We start from the raw sequence: 13,200 nt of genomic DNA on the forward strand, positions 1-13,200 counted from the left end.
TAAAAAGAAGTCCCCAAACATCAGGATTGGTAAAATTAAAATATAAAAACTTTTAGCATGTTTTTCTTATGAAGCCCACAAGGAAACATTACATAATTCAGATACATGGTGGTTTTCTAAAAACCACAACCAATATATTTTTGTTTTATTTCTTTTTCATAACATTTTTTGATGCAAAAAAAAATGTTCGAATGACCAGAACAGTTCTCAGCTGTTCCTAAGATCAGAACTTCTGGACAGACTGACAGAGGACAGGAATCTCTGAGGATCGGGATGTTTGCAGATGACATTGTGACATCTGCAGTGGGAGTGGGACCAGGTGGAGGAACGTCTAGAGAGGTGGAGGTTTGCTCTGGAAATGAGAGGAATGAGGGTCATCTGCATCAAGACAGAGTTTCTGTGTGTAAATGAGAGGAACTCGGGTGGAACGGTGAGGTTACAGGGAGCAGAGGTGAAAAGGTGGAGAAAGTTCTGAGGGTCAACAGTCCAAATCAACTGAGGGAGTACAGAAAGAGGTGAAGAGAAAAGCAGGTTGGAACAGGTGGAGGAAGGTTTCAGGTGGGATGTGTGACAAAAGAGTGTCAGGAAGAATGATAGGAAAGGTGTAGAGTACTGTGGTGAGAGCAGCCATGTTGTTGGTGGACAACAAAAAATAGAAAACACTGCAGAGCAGTGAAAGAAGGATAAGAAGAATCAGAATTAAGAAAAAAAAAATGTTCTGTTCCTTAAAAAATAAAGATTGCAAATACTGATGTTTATAACGGGCTGCACGGTGGTGCAGTCGTTAGCACAGCAAGAAGGCCCCGGTTCGAATCCCGGCTGGGGGATTTGGGACCTTTCTGTGTGGAGTTTGCATGTTCTCCCCGTGCATGCGTGGGTTTTCACCGGGGACTCCGGCTTCCTCCCACCGTCCAAAAACATGCTTCATAGGTTAATTGGTGACTCTAAATTGCCCCTAGGTGTGAATGTGAGAGTGAATGTGTGTGTGATTGAGGCCCTGAGACAGACTGGCGACCTGTCCAGGGTGAACCCCGCCTTCGCCCTTCAGCAGCCGGGATAGGCTCTGGCACCCCAACGACCCTGAAAGGGAAGAAGCGGCCAGGAAGATGAATAAATGTTTATAACTCTGCTGTTTGCAGTAACTATAAACACATCATGGCTTCATCTCAAATACCCTTATGGGTGGATACGGGCTGTCTCCAGGTGCAAATGCTTGTAGGGGTCCCTTACAAAATATGAAGATTGTAGACCGCTTGATGAGCCCATAGAGCAAAATTGTTCCGATTTTTTTCTGCAGATATACTGCGGGTGACAATTTGTAGTAAACACTTGTAAAACATACAAGGGTAAGCAATGGTGAAATAGGTGAGACGCAGGTGTGTTAATTGTATGGAATTTACACCCCCCCCCCCCCAGGATCTTACACGTTGTGCAGGGAACCCGATTATTGCTGTTACGTGATGTGTGCAGGTTGGCTCCTTGAAAACAGGGAATTTGTGTGTTTGTGTGGACGTCCTCTGGGTGTCCTACAGGCTCTAAGAATCACATGCACAACCCCGGTGTGCAGCATTTGTGTGGTCACACACAGTGTCGTACAGCACCTTTTATGCAATAAAGGCTGCCGTACGACAGCATCCCTCATACGTCATGGGTGCGTGGATCCTCACAAATACTTCATGATACAGTTACCACACTTTCAACAATGATATATTCCATTTTCATGACATCCACTGAACATTGAACAGCAGACACACCTGAGCTCCCCTAAAGATGTAACCATTTGGACATCCCCAAAACCTGCAGCACCTGTACGGGTCAACCCTCATACAGGACATGAGGCACCACAGACGTTCAAAGAAAGGATGAGAAAAAGTTCTGCATAACTGATCTGTCTAAAACAAGCGTGGTGGGGGGGTCAACTTGCCTGAGTGAAATACTAACTGTAACATTTCTGCCTGTAACTAAAGGAACAGAAATAAATTCTTAGGTGACCTTAATATCAATAGTAATTGAATTTATGGAATCACTTTGTGAGTTTTATTTATTTAGTTACATTTTGTCTTTTAATGTTACAAGATAAAATAAACACTAAAAGTTGATCAAATAGATTTACTCTGTTGGAATTCTGCAAGAATTACTCTGCTGGACTTCAACCAACTTTGTAGCGAGTGACTGTTTGGTCCTCCATGTGGGAAACTTTAAAGTCTCATCAAATAATACAGACCTGCTTGGTGAGCCAATTCCTCCTCTCATGACCTCACAGGAAGAGAAAATCTGTGTCTGATAGAAATGTGAGCTGTCATGTGGAAACCACTGATGGAAAATTCTTTAGAAAAGCTAAATGAAGGGGGAACATTTGCATCACTTAGGTCTTAAATAAGAATGAAATCATTTAATCCTTACTCTGTTATCTCAAGCTCAAACAATCTATTCAGAAATCTTATCAACTGTAAGAGGTCAAAAAGTGCGGGAATTATGATTATAAATGGAGCCCCACTAAAAGGTCAGAGGTCATGGATTTATACAGAAAAGGGTGTAAAGACCCAATAATGATACCAACACTAGTGTGTGACTTGAGCAGCATCACACACTGGGGATAATCAGTCATTGGTGTTTGTTTGGAGAAGAATAAACTGGGCAGCTCCACTAAAGCTATATTGATCTATTTTTGGAGACTCAGACAAAGACCTCATCCTCATCCCCATGTCAGCACTGGGGTTCATTTAGTCCTGAACAGGCTGTAATCTATGATTTGCTAATGCATTCAGGCATATGTGCCTTCAAGCAACAATAACAGTGTTTAAGCTGTGATCTTGTGTGCGCTAAGTTAAACTTTCTCTCAATAGCAGCCTTTCAGCTCCTGCTTTTCTTCTTTCAGTGTGCAGAGCAGGCTCTTCCAATTACCAGCCCTTCTGCCCACTGCCATCTGTGCACGTCCAAGCATTCACCACCCAACACTGCAGTGAGGACAAAACCGGAACAATAGAACCGCCGCACAATGCATTACAATGTTTTAGAAGATAAGAAAAGGGATTTTAGCAGAAGCAACGATGTGGAGTTTCCATGACCAGTGCTTTGCCTCAAGACTAATGCTCATATTCATTCTTTTTCTGAGATTTCCTTCAACAATCATCTCACATTGTCTGGACTCCCAGTAGGCATCTTCACAGATAAACAGGCTGATTTGCTTATCAGCCTTCGGATGAGTGGAAGCAAGCAATTCCAGGGGTGCTGACTCACTAAGGACTGCGCTCCTCAGTCCGTCAGAAACACCAACAGGCTCAGACAAGGAATTCAATCAGAGAGTGGCCTGATGAGCCTCATTCATCCTGCCACTTTTGATAAAGCACCCGCGCTCTCCGCAGCATCAGGATCCCCTCAGTGCAGAAGCCTCCTCATCACCTGAGATAAAGCTAATTGTGCTGTGCCGATTTAATGTAGCTCTAATTCTTATCATGTTTTTCCCAGCACACCTTCCTTGGCTCTCACAATGAGTCTGATCTCTGCCTAAAGTAATTATTCTCTGGTTTATCATGGAGGGAACGCAGCAAAAAGCTGATGCAATCAAAACAAACGCGTAAACTCCATTTTCCCCTCCAAGTCTTTGGGATGCAGATGCGTTCCCGTGGTCTCTGAGGCCTCCTGAAAACGGCAACATACACATCCATTCTGGATACGTTAGTTCATCAAATAAAGCAGCGAGGACTATCTCAATTTTTGATGAGACCAATACGATGAATAGCTTAATGACAAAGACGATGACAAGCCAACTCCTGTCAGAGACATTTCAGCTCTGATCAGTGAACTGCAGGAAAACACAAATGTTTTACTAATTAAACTTTAGTTTATGTGACAACAATCTTTCACTTCATATCAAAGTGAATAATGGAATGCAATTTCACCTCGGCTTTCAACGATGTACAAACTCTACTTACAGGGAAGCTCATAAAACATGTTAACAAGAGAGCACACAAACTACACACGTTATTTATTTTGAGGAGCCCATCTTTAATATGTTTTACTCCTTTCTACAAACTACAGCTGGTGTGTACAGTCCTCTGGAACTTGGAAAAACCTTTCACTCTTTGGCACAAAAGCGTCCTATTGGAAGGCGTGCAGCAGAAATCTGCCAGTGTTTTCCCACCGCCACAAATATGTACTCAGCACTGCAGAACTCAGGCTTTTCTGTTTGCACCTTCTGGGATGCGCAGTTTGCTGCCAAGAGCCAAATGATTCAACACGAGACTGCAGTTTGCAGGCTAATAATACTGCAATGAACTTAAGACAACATCTAATGGGTTTAGTTGCATGAGAGGTTAGAGCCTTGCAGAAGGCTGTGCCAACACGGCTTCTTCTTGATATCTTCTTTCCTGCAAATATTAAAACAGCAGCAAGGTGCTGATCCAACAAGTGCACAAAGAAAGTGAGAGTGTATCATTTTTTACACCACTTCTCTCAAAATGACTGTAAAATGTATTACTTAGAAAGAATGATGAAAAGGATGCCATGGAGAAACACCACTCAATCAATCAATCAACCAACCAACCAACCCTATAAGTCAGTATAGGGTTGATCAGTAAAGTTAAATGATGATGAAAGAAAAGATGACAAACTGTAAGGGGTGTGGTCAATTTAAAATTATTCTCTGCCAACACCTGGGATAGTTTCGGTCTGTTGCATTGACTGTATTTTAGAACTGGACTGAATGACAACTCCCCCTGGTGTTTCAAACAGGAAGTACCTTTCTTTAGAGAAGCAAACAGCTGTTACTCACTTGCTTTGATACCTTTTGTAACATCTTCTTGATAATCCTCATTTTTTCATGTTATTATTTCTGTAGTGCAAGTTATTCAAGATAACTTGACCAATCAGATGCCTCAATAAAAGTGTGTGGTCTCATGTCAAACGTTTGAAACATTTAATTCTCCTGAGCCTGTTTTGAAATGGTTTCCATAGAAACTGTGACTCAGACCAATCACTGCTTACTGATATCATCTGGCTCCAACATGACGGCGGGTGAAATGGCGACTGAAAAGACTTAATTTTATTGGAGCTGGCTAAATTCATTTTCTGTGGATGGCGTCACACTTACTCAGTCCAGTTCTCAGATACAGTCTGTTGTAACAAACATGATTTTTTTTTTTGTGATGTCAACATTTTATTTTCTCTGAATTTAAAATGTTTACAGCACAAAATAAAGAGAAACAAGCCTTAAAAAAAGTTAAATAAAGAAACTACAACTCAATCATGTAAAAAAGCTCAGTCAGTGGCCATCAGCACAATCCGTTTGATTTTCAGCTCTCATGAATGCATGATGTCGGGATGCCTGGTTGTTTGGAACAATTCTATTTTAAGCAGTTTTGTGACAAAGCCATTACTGAATATGTGATCAGTAAAATACCACAGATATGTTGCTGTAATGCATCTTTGCAACAGCCAAAATAAATAGCATTACTTTGCATATTGATACAGCTCAACACTGAACCTAAATTCTAAACTGTCTGTGGAGCTAAATACATTTTACAGCTTTGAGTGTAAATGAAAAACATTCAAGCATCGGTTTGAGATTCACCGATGGTTTACAGAAACATCGGCTGCTGCACGCTCGCTCCTCCAGCAGCCAAAGCCGCTGACCTTGGACCGGAACTTCCCCCGTATCAGACTTTCTTATCAGCATAAGTAATTCAAGTTCACATGCTGCCTATTGATTGTAACACAATCAGTGGGATCCCACCCCGTGGGCTGAGGTGGCTCTCACATTTATCAGGGCTACATTTGAAAAGTTGCCATGCTTTAGGTAAAGGGCTTCTTCCAGACACTGAACATTTGATTAAATGAGTGGGTGAATGTTGAGTGACTCAGAATAATCATGTCTTTTGTTCACAATAATCATAAAACCTGCTCCTTAGAAGGCTTTAGGTAAAGGTAAAAACAGTAAGAATAAAAAAATCTTCTTTTCCATAGAAATATATTTTATTACATTTATTCTTATATCTTCTGATGCAGCAATTTATTAGAAATACAGCTGAAGAATGAAAGTGCTGCCCATAGATTTTGTTTTTGAACATACCATATTTTGCAGACTAGAAGTCGGAGGAGCCAAAAAATGCAAAATGAAGAAGAAAGAAACATATATAAGACGCTCCAGAGTACAAGTCTTACTTTTAAGAGAAAAGCATAACATTAAGAACAAATTCAACAAGCCTGACATAACGTTGCATTTGACACCAAACACGATTCATGCGTTGAATCAGAGTCTGCTGCCTCCTAATGCTCAATGTTTGTCCAGAAATGTGTTCATAAACTAGACGTGTGGAGAAGCTGTCTGAAGTTTTTAGCCTCATCACTACATGATGGAGGCTTTGACTGTATTTCTCCTTTAAAATACATGGAAGATGTGGACGATGTTGAGAGGTTACGTTAAAGAGCTCTACAAAGGGATCTATTATCACGTCTCTATCATCGTGTTGAGGAAAGCAGGCTTTGTTTTTTTCTTACGGCAATCGTTACCTTCTAGCCTCCAGGAGCTGAATTTTTAGCTGCTCTTCTGTTTGTTTTGAACAGAACTTCTTCTGCGTTTCTGTAAGCAGACAGAAGCAAATACTGAAACACAGACCTACAGCGCCCTCTAGTGGTTGTATGTGGGAAACAACCGATGAAATATATTAGCCTATTTATGTTTAAAAAAATCACAAATAAGTCGCTCCTGAGTATAAGTCACACTGCTGGCCGATCTACACGAAAACGCGACTTATAGTCAGAGAAAATCTGGTATATACCAACTAGTCCCTCAAAGAAATTTGTTCCATTTTTGGACCTCTGTATGGGTGCATGGATCTAGGTTTTAGGTTAAATTTATTGAAATGATGTTCTTAGTTGATTTGTAGGCCTGCTTCTCATTCTCTGTTGTCCTCACAGTTGGTCTGGAGCTCAGTGGAAGCTGCAGGTCTTTGTCCTGATGTCAGTGGTCTGAAAGGCTGCGTTATATCCTGCTGTTCACTATGTTGACCTTGATTCCACAATGAGTTGGATGGATTCATTTATAAAAGGAAGTCATTTGCAGGATGTGGCCATTTCATCGGCATACTAAAACTCTACACAGACCATTCACATGCACACACGCTCAGACTTTATAACATAAACACACGCATAAAAGCATGATGCATCTTACAATAGGAAAAAGGCCCCACAGCCCTCACCAACAGTCTGCATTTGAATCAAGGCTGGAAAACACTTAAGACCTTTATCACCGAGTGAGCACTGGCACCAAATATTAATATATCAGGACACATGGTTCAGTAAACACATTTGCTCTATTTCAGAATTCATGCCTCATTTAAATGAAGAAGAGACGAGCACAAAGTTGACCAGAAGAGGAGAAAGTGACCGTGTGAAACTCAAGCATCTATTTAAAAATAACATGTTGCAGGAACATTTATTTTAAAAGTTTAGAGTCTTTTGGTTTTTCAACATCACTAATTGATACCACTCATTAACCCTTTAACAGCTAAGGTGTCGTTGGTGACGTGTAAACACAAATTCTTTACCATACTGTAACTTTTGAACTGTTACCACAATAATTCCAGCAGATTCTGAAGGAGAAAAGTGGCGTTAACAGTTCAAAAGTTACAGTCCATCTAAGAACACAAACCCAGAGCTCCACTGTTAATCAATTAGTGTAGAGACTTTTATCATGCAGTTACAGGTCTTATTGCCCATGCATCCAAATGTGTATCAAAAGATACATGAAATGCATCTGGGCTGGGGACCGTCACAGGGAGACCCAGACTCCGGCCCCTAGTGGCTACGCAGTAACGTAAAGGGTCTTTCTTGGAGACCCACACTGGAGTAAGCTGATCACGCCTCCTGGGAAGCAAAACCTGGTTTCTCAAGTATCAGTCCTGCATGCAGCGAACTGAGCCATTCCTAACTCAGCTATGATAAGATACATAAAGTTAAAAACCTTAAATTACTGAAGTGAAGCTTACAACTTTATGCCACTTGTTTGGAGTTAAAGATGCTCCTGACATTTACCAGTTTCATCTTCCTATAAGATTCAATCTTCAAGTATAAATGAGATACAAAATGTCACTTTCATTTCCCCAGACGGTACAGGAAAGGTCTGCATCATGTTGACTCCACTACCTAATAGAAAGTGCAACAGAAGAGCTGAAGATGGTTGCAAAGCAACCACTGGCTCGTCTGTGGACAAGTGGGAGAGAAAGGAATTTATTGAAGAAGTTGTCTGTGAAGTTTCTGAGCGTTTGTTAGATTTATAGATTCCTGAAACCCAACAGAGTTTAATTCAAATTCCTCAACTGATTTAAACAACAATTTGAAGCAACATTTACTACTAAAAGTTTTCTTTGGAGTATAGATCAGATACTTAAAATATTTAAAAAAATGATTATCTAAATTGTGAGAGTGCTTTAACAAAACAATATCTGGCTGCATAATTTTAATAGGCTAAATAATAAACACATAATTATCATTATTAATTACAATAACAGTATAAATACATGTATAAATATTTTTAATGACAGATTGTACAAAAAAAGCAAATCTTTCTTGGCTGTTTCAGTTGATTTGTAAAATGGTAAATGGCGTATACTTGTATAGTGCTTTCTACCTTCCATCAAAGGTCCAAAGCGCTTCACAGTCCCAGACCCATTCACACATTCACACACTGATGGTGGCTCTACTGCTGAACACTGGTGTCAGCTTTCCATCGGAGGCAATTTGGGGTTCAGTGTCCTGCCCATAGACTGTATATAAAATAACTGGACAGAGCAAGCCCCCCTACTTCCGTGTTCCATATAGGAAGTACCACTGGGTTGCAAAAAGGCCAAAGTCCCATTGACTTACATTGAGAAACAGACAGTTATTTCTCAGTCATTTTATATGTCAGAATAATCAGTCTTCCTCTGCTGCTTTCTGATTAACTTCTTTTTTCTAATCCTAATTTTTTTAAAGATTTTTTTCCATTATCACAAATTATTAGTTATAAATTGACAAATCAGATGGCTCAATAAACGTTTGTGGGTCTGACGTCGAACGTCTGGGGGGTTTGATTGACAGCTGACGGGTAGCCAATGGGAGCAGACTTCATCAATGCGTCCGTGAAGACCTTTTAACACCTACTTTACAACTCAACAATGTACCAATCATTGTCCGTTTTACAGCGGCATCACCCAAATGCTCCTTTTAAAAAGGAATAAATGTAGGTAAATCTCAAAGGACCGCTGACAGAATCAAACACATTTTAACATTAGTCAAAGATAACACAAGTAAACACAAAATGCAGTTTTTAAATGAATGTTTGTATTATTTAGGGAGAAAAGAATCTAAACCCACATAGCCCTGTGTGAAAAAGTGATTGCCCCCCTTGTTAAAAAATAACTGTGGTTTATCACACCTGAGTTCAATTTCTGTAGCCACCCCCAGGCCTGATTACTGCCACACCTGTTTCAATCAAGAAATCACTTAAACAGAAGCTACCTGACACAGAGAAGTAGACCAAAAGCACCTCAAAAGCTAGACATCATCCCAAGATCCAAAGAAATTCAGGAAGAAATGAGAACAAAAATAATTGAGATCTATCAGTCTGGTAAATGTTATAAAGCCATTTCCAAAGCTTTGGGACTCCAGCGACCCACAGTGAGAGCCATAACCCACAAATGGCAAAAACATGGAACAGTGGTGAACCTTCCCAGGAGTGGCCGGCCGCCCAAAACTACCCCAAGAGCGCAGAGACAACTCATCCGAGAGGTCACAAAAGATCCCAGGGCAACATCCAAAGAACTGCAGGCCTCACTTACCTCAATTAAGGTCAGTGTCCACGACTCCACCATAAGAAAGAGACTGGGCAAAAACGGCCTGCATGGCAGAGTTCCAAGACGCAAACCACTATTAAGCAAAAAGAACATTAAGGCTCGTCTTCATTTTGCTAAAACACATCTCGATGACTGCCAAGACTTTTGGGAAATTATCTTGTGGACTGACGAGTAGGGCTGCCACGATTAGTCGACTAATCGATGACTAATCGACTATTAAAATAGTCGATGACTAATTTAATAGTCGATTAGTCGTTATTTTATATTATATGGAGTCAGAATTTAGTAAAATTGAAAGTTATTATGATATTCTGCTAGCTTCTTGGACTATTTTGGCATTTATTAAGTTTTTTAGGCTATTTTGGAGTTTTAATTTTAGCTACATGCTAGCTGTTTTTGCTAACAGGCTTTTTTAAGATGTTTTAGGCTGTTTCGTAATTTAGCTAATATTTAAGCAACATGTTTGCTGTTTTGGCTAATTCAAGCTTTTTTCGTTTTTTAGGCCATTTTTGTGTTTAGCTACATGCTAGCTTTTTTTTTATCTAACTTCGGCTTGTTTTAGTTTTTAGGATATTTTGGAATTTAGCTAATATTTAAGCTACATGTTAGCTGTTTTGTCTAATTCTGGCTTTTTTTGTCTTTTAGGCTATTTTGTGTTCAGCTACATGCTACATGCTTTTGGCTAACTTGAGCTTTTTTGTTGTTTTTTATTCAGGCCATTTTGGAGTTTAGCTAGTATTTCAGATACATGCTAGCCATTTTGGCTAATCTAGGTTTTTTTTAGGCTAATTTGGCCTTTAACTAATATTTTAGCAGGCTATCATCATCTTCAGCCATTGTCACCAGCATATTTTGCAACCAAATTCAGCTTACATTCTATCTACAATAATGCTAATGTGAATATATCTAGTTTTTAGTTAGTTTAAAGATAATTATGCTTAAGATGTGTTTTACATCCACTTGTGTATGACGCGATTAGTCGACTAATCGTAAAAAATAATCGGTGATTAGTCGACTTTTAAAATAATCGTTTGTGGCAGCACTACTGACGAGACAAAAGTTGAACTTTTTGGAAGGTGTGTGTCCCGTTACATCTGGCGTAAAAGTACCACAGCATTTCATAAAAACAACATCATACCAACAGTGAAATATGGTGGTGGTAGTGTGATGGTCTGGGTTGGTTTGCTGCTTCAGGACCTGGAAGGCTTGCTGTGATGGATGGAAGCATGAATTCTACTGTCTACCAAAAAGTCCTGAAGGAGAATGTCCGGCCATCTGTTCATCAACTCAAGCTAAAGCGATCTTGGGTGCTGCAGCAGGACAATGACCCAAAACACACCAGCAAATCCACCTCTGAATGGCTGAAAAAAACCAAAATGAAGACTTTGGAGTGGCCTAGTCAAAGTCCTGACCTGAATCCCATTGAGATGCTGTGGCATGACCTTAAGAAGGCGGTTCATGCTAGAAAACCCTCAAATAAAGCTGAATTACAACAATTCTGCAAAGATGAGTGGGCCAAGATTCCTCCAGAGCGCTGTAAAAGACTTGTTGTAAGTTACCTCAAACGTTTGATTGCAGTTTTTGCTGATAAGGGTGGCCCAACCAGTTAATAGGTGCAGGGGCAATTACTTTTTCACACAGGGCTATGTGGGTTTGGATTTTTTTTCTCCCTAAATAATAAAAACAATCATTTAAAAACTGCATTTTGTGTTTACTTGTGGTATCTTTGACTAATATTAAAATGTCTTTGATGATCAGAAACATTTTGTGTGACAAACATGCAAAAGAATAAAAAGTCAGGAAGGAGGCAAATAGTTTTTCACGCCACTGTATATATATATATATATAGATATATAGATATATATTGTTAAACAGTTCGACGCACCACTCATTTAATGTAAAAAAACTAAAAAGTAAAAAAAAACATCAATAAAATAAGTGGAAAGTTTGATGTCATCAGTGACTTTGCGGTACAGTGCCCCTCCCCTTCCTGTCGCTGCTGCTAAGCTGGGTCAGGGGGAGAAAAGGGGCGCACAGTGTTGTCGCTGTGAGTGCTCCTTCAAAACTTTAAGAATGAAAAAAGGTAGAGGAAGAAACACGGCTTCAAAGCAGAAGTTTGTCTGTTACATCAATTGCTTGGATATTCCCTCCCCACTGCATTTGGTGGGAAAAAGATGAACTAAACTGGCAGTCTAGTATTTTTCTTTTAACACCTTTATATTTGAAATCTCCCTACTTTCCTCTGGAACATTGGCTGACTGGTGGCGCAGTCAGTTAGTGATTCCTTTTAAACGAGGAGTTACCCAGTTTGAGCTCCAACTGGGACTTTCACTGTCTTGACCAGGCAGAGGTGAGAACAACATAAATCATTGGAGTTTAAGGAGTCTGGGTTTTGCCCATCATCATTCAAAGCACCGGCCTTTGCTCACGTTTACACCACTACATGTAGCACCACACTCCAGTTCTGTGCTGCATGTTTCAGCAGAACAGCATAGCCTTCTGCTTTAAACCTACATTCTGGCTCTGTTTACCAGTAGTTATTCTCAAAGATAGTCATTCGGACAAGTAAACAAAAGAGTTTAGAGTTATTTACTGAGTGAAAAGAGCTGTTCAGTGCTTAAGAAGGAGCCTGTGAAGAACCCAGGCTCATTTCAAACCTGAAAGTATCTGCCTGTGACTTAATGGCACTATTCCACCATGTGTGTTTGTGGGTCGCTGACAGAATCAGGTTAAGAAGATAGGGGGAATAAAACATCCCGTCATTTCAGCACGTTGACTTTAACAGCACAGAACAGCGTTGTATGTGCTAATGCTGAAACATAAGCTTACCTTCATTAATGTGCAATATTGTTTTAACCTCTCTGCCCAAAAGAAGTACTTTGTATCCAATCCTTGAAGAAATATGCAAGCGGAAATGAAGCCAATTCCAAAAATTAATCAGCTTCAAGCACAACCCAAACCTCACCCCAAATAAATGACAAATTAGAGTACAGGGGATCTCACTGTCAGTTTCAACCGCACTCTCTTGTTGTGCCATTGTTCATGAATAAGTCATCACTCCCCCACCATCCCCGTCGGCTTATTGCTCGTTCTGCTGCCTTCATGGCGCTGTAAAACCAACTGAAGTGTTTATAGGAGATAAGAGGCAAAGGAGGTCATAGGCCCAATAACTCCTTTTATCGCCCTGAGTTCGGCAGCGGGGGCCATTTTTATAGAGGAAGACAAATTCTTAATTGAGGGAGTTTGTAGACCTGGTAGCAAAGGCCTAATGGATGAATAAAAAGCATTTGAGAGAGCGTACACAAAATGTGCTTCGTAGCAAAAGTGAGAAGAAGCTGGATGCAAAGAGCAGGAAAATACTTCTTTT

At 40.1% G+C, this 13,200-nt stretch overlaps 1 protein-coding gene across 2 annotated transcripts in view; it reads right to left on the reverse strand.

Annotated features, from left to right (window-relative positions):
- hs3st1l1 (heparan sulfate (glucosamine) 3-O-sulfotransferase 1-like1) overlaps nt 1–13,200 on the reverse strand; it is a 42,279-nt gene that overhangs the window by 8,819 nt on the left and 20,260 nt on the right. The window contains exon 1 of one of the 2 annotated variants that reach the window (XM_024297962.1): nt 4,775–4,901. The exons of the other annotated variant lie outside the window; for it this stretch is intronic. The gene's annotated coding sequence lies outside the window, so the exon portion shown is untranslated. Of the gene's footprint in view, nt 1–4,774; nt 4,902–13,200 lie in introns of those variants that run through there. 2 annotated transcript variants of the gene reach the window in all.

Source organism: Oryzias melastigma, linkage group LG15, assembly GCF_002922805.2.
Source record: "Oryzias melastigma strain HK-1 linkage group LG15, ASM292280v2, whole genome shotgun sequence".
Taxonomy (NCBI): Eukaryota; Metazoa; Chordata; class Actinopteri; order Beloniformes; family Adrianichthyidae; genus Oryzias; species Oryzias melastigma.